The sequence below is a fragment of the Podarcis melisellensis genome (assembly GCF_964234715.1).
Source record: "Podarcis melisellensis genome assembly, chromosome: 16".
NCBI classification, from domain to species: Eukaryota; Metazoa; Chordata; class Lepidosauria; order Squamata; family Lacertidae; genus Podarcis; species Podarcis melisellensis.
This window is the reverse complement of record NC_138533.1, coordinates 41,583,519-41,598,803: the sequence shown is the minus strand read 5'-3', so window position 1 is coordinate 41,598,803 and position 15,285 is coordinate 41,583,519. Positions and strand designations below refer to the sequence as shown.

At 43.3% G+C, this 15,285-nt stretch overlaps 1 protein-coding gene and 1 long non-coding RNA gene across 2 annotated transcripts in view; one reads left to right on the top strand and one right to left on the bottom strand.

Moving 5' to 3' along the window:
* SEZ6L (seizure related 6 homolog like) overlaps nucleotides 1-15,285 on the top strand; it is a 141,162-nt gene that overhangs the window by 32,269 nt on the left and 93,608 nt on the right.
* Nucleotides 1,075-2,279, bottom strand: LOC309359378. Its single transcript, XR_014163827.1, has 2 exons — nucleotides 2,175-2,279; nucleotides 1,075-2,144 (listed from the first exon to the last, which is right to left on the bottom strand). It is a non-coding gene; the product is annotated as an uncharacterized lncRNA (long non-coding RNA).

Genomic DNA, 15,285 nt, shown 5'->3' with positions numbered 1-15,285 from the left:
GACACACTGTCAGACACATTTCAACATTCCTACGTAATAACACATAATACAAAACAAACTAATTAAATATCAGTTGCATATCTTGAGACAATTGGGATATTTTATATATGTATCTTGAGGTTCAAAAGTCAGAAAATGTCCTTGCAATTCAACTCCACCCCCCCTTGTCAGCCCCACTCCCCCGGCAGTCTATATCCTTTGAAAGAGATAGCTGTGGCCACTTTGGAACTTTGGTTTCTTCTGTTGTGGTGGCGAAGCTTTTCATTGGATCTGTACTAACACACTTGTAGAAGTGATATCCTGTAAGGGCAGGGTGGACTTAAAAGACACAGTTAAAATAATAATAAAACACACACACACACACACACACAATGACCTATGAGGAACCAAAATAAATAAATGCTAAGACACAGAATTTTAAGAAATCTGAAGTAACAATGAAAATAAAAGAGTGTTTCTTGATGTGACAACATCGGCTAGAATGTTAATAGCAAAATACTGGAAAATGACTTAATGGCAATTTAAAGTTGTGCAAGTACCTTGAATTAGCCAAAATGACAGAATTAATAAGGAATGCTCAGGCAAAAGGTAAACAAATACCACTCCACAAACAATGTTTGGTTATGCTTCGATTAATTTCATAGACATCATGGAAAACGGATTAAATAAATGGAAACAGATTATTTGTAACTTTAAAAGTGTCGAAGCCACGAAGAGATGGAAGTCACTAATACAGCAGGGATTTCACAGAACAGAAAGAAAGTTGTTGTGGGAGAAAAAAAAGGGACAAACACTTTGTTATCGGGGTTCACATATCCTGTTAAAAGGGAAAATTATTTCATGTGAGAAGCCTGTCAGGAAATGCTGTTCCTAAAATGCACACAAAGTCTGTGATTTAAATCCCATTGAGGGGTGGAATTCTTTGATATTTACCTGTGAAAAGAATTTGGCATGTTAAGATTTCAAACTTGGGACACATTAAGGGTGATTTCTCTCAATGGTTCCAAGTTTTACATAAACCTCCTTCCTCTCTCTCTCTCTCATTTCTTTTCCTATCCTTTTTTTTTTTGCTGATCTAGTCTCTGTGCATGTGTGGAGTTCATGTCTCAGCAAACCTTTTATACTATTGAAATGTTGCATCTTTTGGCAAAATTAGAATTTGAATAAGGGAAGGGTAAGGAGTAGATTTTAAAAGAGGGTTAGATTTAAAACAAAAGAGAGAAACTCAGCAATTGAAGTATTCACCAACAAAAGCTAGCAATTTCAGCCCAAGCAAAGCGACTGCTTCCTTTATGTACAGGAAAGGGCTACTATCCCTCTGGCCATTCGTGGAACAATGCCGCGCCCTTATATATGGGGGAAAATGGCCAGAGAGTCAGAATTCATAGGATTTTTAATTTTTTTTTTAACATTCTAAGTTTTTCGGCCTTACCATTTGCAGACAAAAATTTTCCTGCCCCTTTATTTACAGGATTGGTCAAGGCCCATATGTATTTGTCTGATTTTCAAATAGTAGGCAAAATGATAAACAAAATGATAAACACTGTAATCACTCAAATGCTTGATATTACCAGTTGTGCTTCAAAACATCACAGCTTCACCTCTCACCTTCTTAAAACTAAAGAGCAAAGCTAGGCTGAATTTCAACTCCATCACCACACCAGAATTTAAGAATTACCCTGCAATGCTTGCGGACACATGTCCTTCCACACAGCCACAAATTGGGAGAGTTGAAAGGGACCCTGGGGTCATCTAGTCCAACCCTCCAAAATAATGGGTTCACAGCAAGATTTCACAGCAAGATTTGTACTACACACACATACTTATGTACACAGGCACTACTGGGGAAGAGAGCACAATCAGTGCTCCTATCATGTACTAAGGAAGAGGAAAATAAAAATTCCCAACTTTATACAGAACCCTTTAGCAGATCTTGAGATTAGTTTGAGTTTACTTCCTTAGACGTGCAAGTTCCTTAGAGTGCAAGTTCCTAGACAAATGATCTTTAAAGAAAGATTGAAGTGAACATTTTCTTAAGATACGGAGAGGATCTCTTATAAAGCATAGTTAAAACAGCCATAGATTTGATTTAAAGGGAATACAAAAGTGACAATTTTTCCTGAATTTGCAGAGGAATAGTAAGCCTAATCTGAATTTGCAGAGGAATAGTAGACCTAATCTATGCCCCCCCATTTGCAGTTTCCTTTAAAGGAAGCTTACTCGGAAGTAAATTTACCTGGCACAGAAGAAGAGGAAAAAAAATCCTGAAAGAGACAGAATGAAACAAGGGGGGGGGGCATTTTCTAAGAAAAGAGGCCTGATATCAGGAGCCTTACAATAACTATTCTGTCCAACCAAATAAAAGTTAAAACTGGCCTCAGCTATTTTCTTAGAAGGAAGACCATACTTTCATAGGCATGTGCTTCATGAAATAAATACACTGCATTTTAGCTTGAGAGAGCAGTTGTGCTCACCTACGCTTTTGCAGCAGAAACATCTAATTCACATTAGAAACATTCACATTCCAAAATAGACTGTAGACTCACAATCTGAAAAGTTGCGGCAAAGCAAGAGGTGGGGTAAACATTTGCACCCTTCATTCTCATTTTGTCTTATTTAGGACTGATAAGGTCCAGCATAGCGTCCTTAAATTTAAAATTTTGAAGCAAGCTTGCAGTTTAAACTATGCGCGCTTAAGAAAGGCAGTCTGTCAGAGACGGAAGGAACAGACAACACACATCACAGACAACATGTAAACACACATATTCTCATATATGTATTAACACACAACACACATAACAGACAACATGTAAACATATATACTCTCATCCTTTAGTTGGTTATTGCAAGGAGTTGGGCTGCTTCCTTTAGCTTCATTAAGTGAAATTAGTAGGAAGGTCCCACATGGTTTTAAGAGCCTCCTTGCCTCTTCAAACACCACCAGTTAACCAGCCGGCCAACGCAATTCGGGCTTGGCGGAGGCGGTGCTGGCGGGCCAGATTTCAGAGCAGAGGTCCTCTAATTTTGTTTCGATAATAATTTGTGGCCAGGAATCGTCTTCCAATACGTGATGACAAATTGGAGAGGAGAGTCAGGGTCCTTCTGAGACTGAGATGGCTTTCTAGAAGCCTTCTTCCCAGAGTGAGCCCGCTCGCGTTTGGAAGCCTGGGTACCCATTTTATGTTTTACGCGTGTCTAGACAGAAAGAGGGAAGAGAAAGGGCGGTAAGGATTGGTATATCTAGGAGATTGATATACTTAATACGGGATTTATAGTAAAGAGGGGTCTTTAGTCGCTTGGCAACTTCCTTAGAGGGTTTTTAAAGAGCTCTAGCTATCCGGTATTCCTTCCTATTTCCTTAGTCAATAACCTGGGGTCCTTTTCCACTCTGCCGATCCCGCCCAATTCCTCATGGGCTATCCCTCCTGGCAACCTCCTACCTATCGTCAATCTCAGGAAAAGGGGCCCTACTGAACGCCCGCGCCGTGCGGTGCCAGATCGGGTGATCCCTGGATAGAGTTTCGAACCGAAAATCCCCCTTGCTTTTGGAAGCGGGCTCACGCAGGATACACGTGTTACGTGGCACCGACCAGTGCGGCTGGGATTGGATAGAAAGCCAGACCCCTTCCTGCCCCCTCGGTGAGGACGCTCGGGAAGTTCGGAAGAAGAATTCCAACGCCTTGCTTTCAACTGGGACGTCCGTTGCGGAGAGTCGGCTGTTTTTCAAGTCGGGTCTCTCCGTCTTACTTTCGGACTCCCAATTGGTGCGGCTGGCTGGAGAGGTTTTAGAGAAAGAGATAGAGCTCAGAACCCCCCTTTCGGGTCGAGCAGCAGTCCACGGTCTCTCTCACCAACTGGACCAAGAGACAGGCGAGAAGGAGCGATAGAGAGGAGGGCAGAGAATTCAGTTGCCAGGAGATTTCCACCCCTTTCCCACCAGTGCACTGGATTTTCCTTTTCCTTATACTCACGTATCTTCTATGATGATCCCGGGATTGATGAATAAGCCGGCTGGATCCCTCTTTGCTCCCCGGCTGAACTCCTCGGGCTTTTGATTACCGCCCGGAAGATGGCCGGGGGGCCAAAGGATCTTCCCAGGCAAAATGGCCTGGTGCCGGCTGAAGATTTCGGGGCCCCCGGTCAGCAACGCGGGAGAACCGCATGCCCCATGTTGTGGGCGCCAACTGTTACGGCAAAAATCTGGGTGCGAGGCTGCTCTGCCACCCAGCTCATCGGACTAAGTCCGTGGGTCCCTGCGGAGGAAAATGAGCTCAGCCGGAGACAGGAGCAAACTGCAGAAGATCCAAGTTTATTGCGCAACAGGTTCAAGGCGAGATTGAACAGCGAGAAAGGGGTGACATGAGTTTTTGAAACTCCCTCCATGTCCCAGAATACAGTGCAAAACACGTCATGAATACATTAAAGAGAGGTTTGGTTACACAGATTACATCATGAATATATTAAAGGGAGGTTGGGTTACACAGATTAACATATGGAGGAGGGAGGGGGGAATATGCAGAGCTGGAGATATGCACAGATAAACACTTCCTGGGGATGAGAAAACAATGGTCCCAAATATGCATAGTCTGCCACCTGACATTGTCTGGAGGAAAGGCTGATCAGAGCAATTTGAAAGGATTAGGGTCTTGACACCTTGCTTGAGGGACCATGCTGGACAGGGGAGGTGCGATGGAGTCCCAGAGCAACCGAGCAAACTGGCACGCTGATTTTCCATGAATTTTATAGATTTTAGTCCCTTTTGACATTGACAATTGGAAATAAATTGATATATTGTAGCGAAGAAGAAGGTGAAGAAGACATGCCCCCCCCTTCCGTAACAGGGTTGAACTAGATGGACTTTGCGATTTGTGTGAATCTGTGAAATCCCAAGCAAGGGAGGTAGAAGGCTATAGACTGGGATCCTTGGGAAAGAACGGAGAAGGATCTCTTCATTGTCATCTTTCTTTGAGGATAAAGGCTGTCTGGGAAGATAAAGTACCGAGACATTCTCATACCCAGTGAGCTTCCCATCTACCCCTTGAGTGACAGATGATCAGCTCCGCTTGATTTCACTCTGCATATTATTTCTAATTTTATGCTGCTAAGAAAGTCTCCCATGTCAAAATGCATTCAGCAATGGAGGGGGGTTTTTTTGGACAAGGCATGTTGGCAAAGAGAGAGGGATGCTGGCAGTTTTCTCTGGATGTGCTTGTAAAATGATGAATGTGCTGTTCATTACTTCTGCTACACTAGAGCTGGGGGCTAACAATCCGAAGTTGTTTTTGTTTTATTAATATGAAGCAGTTTGCAACAGTTACATTTGGTGGGTTTTAAAATTTTAAGGAGAATTTTAGACACGTTGTGGCTAGGAATGAACAGACTCCTCCACTGCTGTTTTGTACCCATATGACTGGGTATGACTAGGGAAGCTGTGGGCCTTCAGAGGATGCCTGAGCCCAGTCCAAGGGGAAAATTTTGAGAGCATAAAGGTCCAAACAGCAAATAATTGGGATGGAGCAGTTTCACACATGTTCGTAGAAGCCTGCCCTGTTTCTTTAGTAATCTGCAATCTACACAAAACTTTGAATATAAACATATGTTTAAGGTGTTTGCTCTCAAATTTCTTAAACATATTTTATCCTGTTACCGGAAAAATCCGAGGGCTCCCTTGGACAAAAACAAAGACACCAACCAGGATAACTTGGAGCAAAACAGCAGCCTGTAGGCTTGGCCTTTATTGAACTGTTGCAACAGGGTATTCCCCTCACTTGCAGGAGAGAGGAAAAGACACAGAAAAATGGTGTGCAAGACCTTATAAAAACTTTTGAAATTCCCATCCTGTAGGTCAAGCCCACCCCCAGAAACATCATGCATACATTACAGAAAGGAGGGGTTGAGGGAGGAGTTGTGGTGGTAACCTGAGTGTCCTGTCACCTGGCTGATTCCCTTCTCCCCCCTCCCCATGAGTCATTTTCAGAAGACAAAAGGTAGTCGCAGTTTCCTGCCCCCTGAGGGAAGATCTGATCATTGTCCTTTGTTCCAGTCCATGCTGAATCCACTCCCATATGGAAGTTCTTTGTGATCTTGATTGTCTTCTGTCTAGGACCATCAGGGTTGGCATAGCAACTGGGCAGGGCTCCTGTGGATGTGCTGGGATGGTGAAGGGATTATGGCTGGCCTGTGTCAAACCTTCCCCATTTTGTAGTCCTTCCTTCATGGAGTAAAATAAATGTGGAACAGTGCAAATCTGATGTATGGTTGATTTTCTATGAATTTATAACAGAAGCGTAGCATATGTAGTGTGTGAGTGTGTATGAAGTTTGTACAAACTGAATGATAGGGGGGGCGTTCCTGCTACAATCCTAAAGTGCATCTTTTTAACATGCACTTTGGTATTTATTTCTTGGGACAAGAACTGCATAGCAAAATTCAAATAAATCCTAGGTCAGTTCATCTTGGGATTTGTAAGGAATGGATTTGCTAAACATCACTAATTAATAGTCTTTTGTAGACACACCTCTCTTCTATGAATTACAGTCCTTTAAAAAAAAACCTCTTGTGGCAGTGACTTTCACATGCTAAAGTGGTTTTGGTCCACAAAGCATTTCAGCCACTATCTGTCCATTTCATTGGGCAACCCTCTAGGCCTAGGATTATAAGAGAGGCAGAAGACACCCCCCTCCCATGCTCTGTTCAGTCTTTTCACATGCTGATTATAATTTTAATGTAACAACTGCAATTAACATTGATTTAAAGAACTGCTGTGAAAGAGGAATAGTTTCAGAGAAAAATCAGCTCTCCAAAGTTACCTGCAGCAGCAGTGATGAAGAGCGTCTCTTTGCTGCTACAGAGCACAAACTGTTCCAGTTCTGGAGGGGCCCAGCTGGGACCCCCCACAAGTCTTTCTAATTCACTGGCTTGTTACCTGCTGAGACACTTGGAAAGCAATGCTCCTCCTTCCTATCTCTCTATAAGCCAGCTCTGCTGGAAATTGCAGACTGGCAAAACCTGGGCTGCTGAAGGGAGCAGGAAGTGTGCGAGCCAAGTGTGGGAGGGAGGGAGCTCTCCCTTGGAGAGAAAAAGGACATGCAGATGGATCAGGATGCTTAGTCTTACTTCCTTTCAAGAGCTCCCTTGTGACGAGAGTGATTATGGATACCAATAATAATAAAATGAAATACTGTATTGATTATGCCAAGCTAGCGTTAAAGACCCACTGCGAGATGCTGCACAAGGACAAGATGCAACATGTTAAAAAAATGGACACCACAAACTTACTATTTATAGGGAGTCAGTGGCATTTTGGGTTGCAACACGGACTTGCAAATCTACTTCCATCTAAGTTGATTTACTGTGTCTGCTTGCTTTTCAGCCCCAACATATTATTCAGTTAGGTTGGAGGTTTTCAACCTTTTTGGGTCCACAGCTCCCTTGACCAACTGCATTCTTTCTGCGGCACCCCTCTGGGGCTAAGGAGCCCAGTTAGGTCACCCCTTGTTTGCAGAGCTGGCAGCCCCTCACCCCTTTTTGAACACCCTCCCTTGTGGAGTGTTCCTTCAGCCCCTTCTCTGCTCTCCTCTTTTTGGGAGTCCTTTGGGCAGCTGCTGATGCCATCCGTGGTGCCTGAGCTGCCACCCCCTGCCTCAAAAGAGAGGGGCCTGGGAAGCACCTCCTAGCCAGCCCCAGAGGCACTATTTGCTTGCGGGGCTTGTAGCCAGAGCTGCTGCAAGAAACAGCTATGCAACCCTTTGGGAGGCAGAGACGTGAAAGGGCATCAGAGGAGGAAGGGAAGAGGAACAGAGGCCAATGTTGCTCACGGCACCCCTGACCATCCTTCAAGGCACCCCAGGGTGCCATGACACACTGGTTGAAAACCACTGAGTAACACTGCATAGAATGGCAGCCTTGAGCTAAGAACTAATAGAATCCAAGGGAAATAGTTTCACAGGCTATTTGACCCCAGCATTATTTTTGCACATCGCTTTTTGAAACATTTGAAACATTTAAAGTGAATCATCCCATTTAACTTTGCAAAAACCTGCAAAGTTGGCCCCTAAAAGACTGAAAAACTGAGAACTGAGGTGGAAGGTTTGAACTTGGGTCCATCAAACACAGTTCTCAGATATCAGTTAAGATTGAGAGTCAAATTACACATGACATGACTTAATTAGGGTTCCCTGAATATGTTGTGTTGCTTGTTAGGGTTCCCTGGGTCTGCTTTGAGGATGGGGAAGTGGCTTTCTGGAAAAGTGTGCAGAACCATTCCCCTTGTGAATTGTCCCCTCCCCTTGAAGATAATGTAGCATCACAGGGAGGGGAGGAGACAGATAAAGATGCCACACTGGAATTCATGCCTAATAGGATCTTTATGGTTGAGGATCAGGCACGTACAGTAGCCAGGCTTCATGGTGCAGATATAGGAATAAAGATAGCAAAGCAACTACTACATCCAGTTTTATGATGGGTTGGCCAATAATCTCTAATCTGATATGAAGATTGTGTTGGGTATTTATTTCTAATGCCTTTCTATAACGCGAAATGAGGGATGTCTTGAGTAGAACTATAGCAGTCCTGTGAGCATGTCCAATCTGAGCAGCAAGGAACATGCCTCATAATGTTATCAGCTTCCGAAATCTTAATGAAGAGACTGAGAGAGAGAAAATATTTTTTTACATAAAACTCTTGCATGGGGCTCCCATTCAGAGCTTAAAGTTATCACTTTCTGCCATGGGAAAGGTTGCAACTCAGAAATGCCTTGTAGTCTTTTCTTGGTGAAAAGCAATGTATATAAATAATTTAAAGTAAAATAAACAAATAAATGGGACAAACCTTTTCAGGAACCAACTTTGCTCTGTATAGATTTCTCCCAATACTGTACATATTTTCCTAAGGATGTAGTCAGGCTGAAATTCACAAGGCCACTGACAGGTGGGGCTCAAAACTGGCAAGGAAGCGGGCAGGTGGCCGAGGCCAGTGAGTGAAGGTTTGCTGAGGTGTAAGAGGAGAGGAAGGGGTGGTTTTGGTGAGCTCTGAGGGGAAGGGGTGGCTTTGGCGATGGAAATGTAAAAGGAGGTAATGGCTTTGGTGAGGAATAAGGAGAGGAGGTGGCTTTTGTGAGGTATAAAGGGAGGGAGTGGGTAACTTTGGCAAGAAGTGAGGGAGACAGAAGGGAAGTACTTTGGAGAGTGTCTCACATTACTCTTTGCACAACTGCCTTCCAGAGTAGGCCAGTTACAGTACTGGTGCATCTTAACTATCTGATAACAGCTGCCACCACTTCCCTCTGAACTCACAGACCTCTCCCAGATGGGAAAAAGTCTGAGTTGCCCAAGGAAATGCTAAGCAGCCTGAGAACTTAGGAACAAGGCACGCTGCATCTTCCAGCAGTTTACACAGGGCATAAAGCCAGCTCACCCAGCCCAGACGCAAAAAGAACTGAAAGACTGAGATGGACTAGGTGGGCCACTAGCCTGGCCCTGCAGGCCCTCACGCTCTTGTGCTCAGGCCCTGTTTGTGAGTTTCCCAAAGGCATCTGGTTGGCCTCTGTGAGCACAGGATGGGCCATGAGCCTGAACCAGCAGGCTCTTGTGTATCTAAGGGGGAAAGTGTGACCCACCAGCTCTTGCTTCATTCACTCAGGGAATTTGTTGTTGTTTAGTCATTCAGTCATGTCCGACTCTTCGTGACCCCATGGACCAGAGCACGACAGGTACTTCTGTCTTCCACTGCCTTCCGCAGTTTGATCAAACTCATGCTGGAAGCTTCAAGAACACCATCCAACCATCTCGTCCTCTGTCGTCCCCTTCTCCTTGTGCCCTCCATCTTTCCCAACATCAGGGTCTTTTCCAGGGAGTCTTCTCTTCTCATGAGGTGGCCAAAGTATTGGAGCCTCAGCTTCACAATCTGTCCTTCCAGTGAGCACTCAGGGCTGATTTCCTTAAGAATGGATACGTTTGATCTTCTTGCAGTCCATGGGACTCTCAAGAGTCTCCTCCAGCAGCATAATTCAAAAGCATCAATTCTTCGGCGATCTGCCTTCTTTATGGTCCAGCTCTCACTTCCATACATCACTACTGGGAAAACCATAGCTTTTACTATACGGACCTTTGTTGGCAAGGTGATGTCTGTACTTTTTAAGATGCTGTCTAGGTTTGTCATTGCTTTTCTCCCAAGAAGCAGGCTTCTCTTAATTTCGTGGCTGCTGTCACCATCTACAGTGATCATGGAGCCCAAGAAAGTAAAATCTCTCACTGCTTCCATTTCTTCTCCTTCTATTTGCCAGGAGGTGATGGGACCAGTGGCCATGACCTTCGTTTTTTGATGTTGAGCTTCAGACCATATTTTGCGCTCTCCTCTTTCACCCTCAATAAAAGGTTCTTTAATTCCTCCTCACTTTCTGCCATCAAGGTTGTGTCATCTGCATATCTGAGGTTGTTGATATTTCTTCCGGCAATCTTAATTCCGGCTTCGGATTGATCCAGCCCAGCCTTTCGCATGATGAATTCTGCATATAAGTTAAATAAGCAGGGAGACAATATACAGCCTTGTCGTACTCCTTTCCCAATTTTGAACCAATCAGTTGTTCCATATCCAGTTCTAACTGTAGCTTCTTGTCCCACATAGAGATTTCTCAGGAGACAGATGAGGTGATCAGCCTTCTTTATGGTCCAGCTCTCACTTCCATACATCACTACTGGGAAAACCATAGCTTTTACTATACGGACCTTTGTTGGCAAGGTGACATCTCTACTTCTCAAGATGCTGTCTAGGTTTGTCATTGCTTTTCTCCCAAGAAGCAGGCATCTTTTAATTTCGTGACTGCTGTCACCATCTGCAATGATCATGGAGCCCAAGAAATTAAAATCTCTTACTGCCTCCATTTCTTCCCCTTCTATTTGCCAGGAGGTGACGGGACCAGTGGCCATGATCTTTGTTTTTCTTATGTTGAGCTTCAGACCATATTTTGCGCTCTCCTCTTTCACCCTCAATAAAAGGTTCTTTAATTCCTCCTCACTTTCTGCCATCAAGGTTGTGTCATCTACATATCTGAGGTTGTTGATATTTCTTCCGGCAATCTTAATTCCGGCTAGGGATTCATCCAGCCCAGCCTTTCGCATGATGAATTCTGCATATAAATTAAATAAGCAGGGAGACAATATACAGCCTTGTCATACTCCTTTCCCAATTTTGAATCAATCAGTTGTTCTTTCATGGAGGAAAGCCGCATTGCTGTTGCCGGAGAGCGCTGACTTTTTCCTGTGGACAATTGGACTTTAAACAACTACCCGTGAGTAGAACGGAAAATTGGATCCTTAAAGGTAAAGGTACCCCTGCCCGTACAGGCCAGTCTTGACAGACTCTAGGGTTGTGCACTCATCTCACTCTAGAGGCCAGGAGCCAGTGCTGTCCGCAGACACTTCCGGGTCACGTGGCCAGCGTGACGAAGCTGCTCCGGCGAACCGGCACCAGAGCAGCACACGGAACACTGTTTACCTTCCCGCTAAAAGCGGTACCTATTTATCTACTTGCACTTAATTGTGCTTTCGAACTGCTAGGTGGGCAGGAGCTGGGACTGAACGACGGGAGCTCACCCCACCTCGGGGATTCGAACTGCCGGAATTTGGCACCGAAACGGGAAGGTTTTAAACAGGAAGTCCGCCTTCCTCTTTTGTAAATAGATTGAAGCAAAGACGTTACAAGCTAAAGTCTTGGAAAGCCTTTGGCAAAGGATTAAATTTCCATCGGTTAAAATCATCAAACCCCCCTTGGAAGCAGGAGAAGAGGGGGAAAATTTTGGACCTAGTGAGCCTGCAGGAGAGAGTAAAAAATCAAATTACCACCGCTCTGAACCTGGAAACGGCCTGCCAAAAAGAGTGATGTTTTGGGAGAGTTCATTGCCTGTGAACAGAACGTATTTGACAGCTAGCTAAATAAGAGAAATATACTGTTTCCATTGTCCTCTTCTGCGTTTAAAAAGGAGGAAAAGTAACTGAAAATTGAAACTATGTTTATTGCTTGAGTTGTGCTTGAAAGGATTGATACAAGTGGAGACTGTTTCCCTCTAGAGGGAGCTTTTGAAACTGTTACAGGAGTGGAACTGGGGAATCTCCAGCTGCAAGATAAGAAATTGTGAGAACCAGAGATTGACCTTGAACCATTTAAGAATGTTGACAGGAGAAGCCATAGTGACTGCATTATGTAAGATAAGCTATTCGCTGGAACAGCTTCACAATAAGACGGATGATATGACTACTAAAATTGATAACTTGGGACAAAAAGTGATTAATTTGGGACAAAAAGTGAGCACCAACACAGAAATTATTCAGGACTTGGTACAGGAATCTACTTTGGCAGGACAAATTGTGGAGGAGAAGGAGAAAGCTGTTGTTGTTGAACCTAAAGTAATACAAGTGGGATCCTTAGCCTTACAGAAGCAAATTGAGGACTATAAGTTGAGGCCTTTTATGATTGAATCTAGAAAAAGTCAGATTTTGAGGATCGGAGCCCAGCTTGGACTGGAGAAGGAAAGTTGGAAAGATCCCTCTATGCAGGGATTAACTGACTTTTGGGACATGGACTTGGGTCAGGAGGAGATTGAAGTTCTGGGGGCCTTTGGATTTGGAGGAATTTTGAAACATGTCCTGAAACACTTTATGGATCTTAGCTTTAACTATGGAAATTTGGCTGACCTGTCAAGAAGGAATAAAAGCATTGTTAGGTTGGAGTCTTCCCGAGATCTGCTCTTTAGCACTAAAGAATTTGAAGAAGACCTGCAGAAGGGACTTGGAAGAGAGTTAAGAGCCTCGGACATAAGATCTCCAGGTTGATGGACTATATGGAATTGACGGAAAGGACTGGCAGAATCCGAGACCAGGGAGAAGAGAAGTTGGAAGAAGATTGGAAAATTTAAAGTTTATATATAGAAATACTGTAAAATTAATGAGTGATAGAAAAATGTTGGAATGAAATTTTATGGCTTTAGTAGAAATGTTATAAGGAGTTAAGCATATATAAGTATTTTAGTTTTAATGGAAAATAAGGTTAAAAATATGTTAAGACATTTATAATATGACAGAAAATAGAGAAAGATGGAAAGGATTTGCTGAAACAATTAATAGAAGTGGAATACAAAAAGGGAGGTGAGAGGAGGTCGATGAAACAAGGGACTGAAAGATAGAGTATGGAAAAGGTGTAATTTATGTTTTTAAATTGTTTTTGTTTGGTTTTGTTTAGGGTTAGGGTTAGGGTTAGGGTTTTGTTTAGTTTAATATGTTTAGTTTAATGTGCTGTGTTTTGTATTGTTTATATATTGTATTGTATTGTTCTTTCTTTTTTGTTTTTTTCTCCTGTTTTTTTTCTCTTCTTTTCCTTCTTTGTAAGCTTTAAAAGTAATAAATATTTTTTATTTTATTTTTTAAAATGTATTTCTTCCGGCAATCTTAATTCCGGCTTCGGATTCATCCAGCCCAGCCTTTCGCATGATGAATTCTGCATATAAGTTAAATAAGCAGGGAGACAATATCCAGCCTTGTCGTACTCTTTTCCCAATTTTGAACCAATCAGTTGTTCCATATCCAGTTCTAACTGTAGCTTCTTGTCCCACATAGAGATTTCTCAGGAGACAGATGAGGTGATCAGGCAGTCCCATTTCTTTAAGAACTTGCCATAGTTTGCAGTGGTCGACACAGTCAAAGGCTTTTGCATAGTCAATGAAGCAGAAGTAAATGTCTTTCTGGAACTCTCTAGCTTTCTCCATAATCCAGCGCATGTTTGCAATTTGGTCTCTGGTTCCTCTGCCTCTTCTAAATCCAGCTTGCACTTCTGGGAGTTCTCGGTCCATATACTGCTTGAGCCTTCCTTGTAGAATTTTACGCATAACCTTGCTAGCATGTGAAATGAGTGAAATTGTGCGGTAGTTGGAGCATTCTTTGGCACTGCCCTTCTTTGGGATTGGGATGTAGACTGATCTTCTCCAGTCCTCTGGCCACTGCTGAGTTTTCCAAACTTGCTGGCATATTGAGTGTAGTACCTTGACAACATCATCTTTTAAAATTTTAAATAGTTCAGCTGGAATACCATCACTTCCACTGGCCTTGTTATTTGCAGTGCTTTCTAAGGCCCATTTGACTTCACTCTCCAGGATATCTGGGTCAAGGTCAGCAACCACATTACCTGGGATGTACGAGACATCCATATTTTTCTGGTATAATTCCTCTGTGTATTCTTGCCACCTCTTCTTGATGTCTTCTGCTTCAGGGATGTGTATACCTGTGAAGAGATCCAAGATTTAGAACCTCAAAGCCAAAGTGAGAGCATTTGGGTCAAAATTAAGGGAGAGAAGAATAACAGTGACCTCATTGTGGGAGTTTACTATAGATCCCCAAGCCAAACGGAGGACATAGATGATGCCTTCCTGGAACAGATGGCCAAGCATGCAAAAGGAAGGGAGATAGTAGTAATGGGGGACTTCAATTACCCGGATATTTGTTGGATGTCAAACTCAGCCAAGAGCATAAGGTCAAACAGATTCCTCACTGGCCTTGCAGACAACTTCATTGTCCAGAAAATGGGAGAAGCAACAAGAGGAACAGCCCTTTTAGATCTGGTCCTAACCAATGTGGATGACCTGGTTAGTGGGGTAGAAGTGGAAGGATCATTAGGCGCGAGTGATCATGCTCTTCTGAAATTTACTATACAGCGGAAAGGAGCAGCCAAGCATACTAGGACTCAGTTTCTTGACTTTAAGAAAGCCAACTTCATAAAACTTAGGGAAGTGCTGGGTGAGATCCCGTGGACAGTAATACTAAAAGGAAAGGGAGTTCATGATGGCTGGGAGTTTGTTAAGAGGGAGATAGTAAAAGCACAACTTCAGGCAATACCAATGAGACGGAAACATGGAAGGTGCCTAAAGAAGCCAGGGTGGTATCTAAAGAACTTTTAACTGAGTTAAGATTAAAAAAGGATGTGTACAAAAAATGGAAAAGGGGGGAAACCACCAAAGAGGAATTCAAACAAATAGCCAGCACGTGTAGACACAAAGTCAGAAAAGCTAAAGCACAGAATGAACTCAGGCTTGCTAGAGAGGTTAAAAGCAACAAAAAAGGCTTTTATGGGTATGTTCATAGCAAAAGGAAGAACAAAGAAACAGCGGGGTCACTCAGAGGAGAAGATGGTGAAATGCAAACAGGGGACACAGAAAGGGCTGAACCCCTCAATGCCTTCTTTGCCTCAGTCTTCTCCGATAAAGAAAACAATACCCGATCTGAAGAATTTGGAGCAAATGAT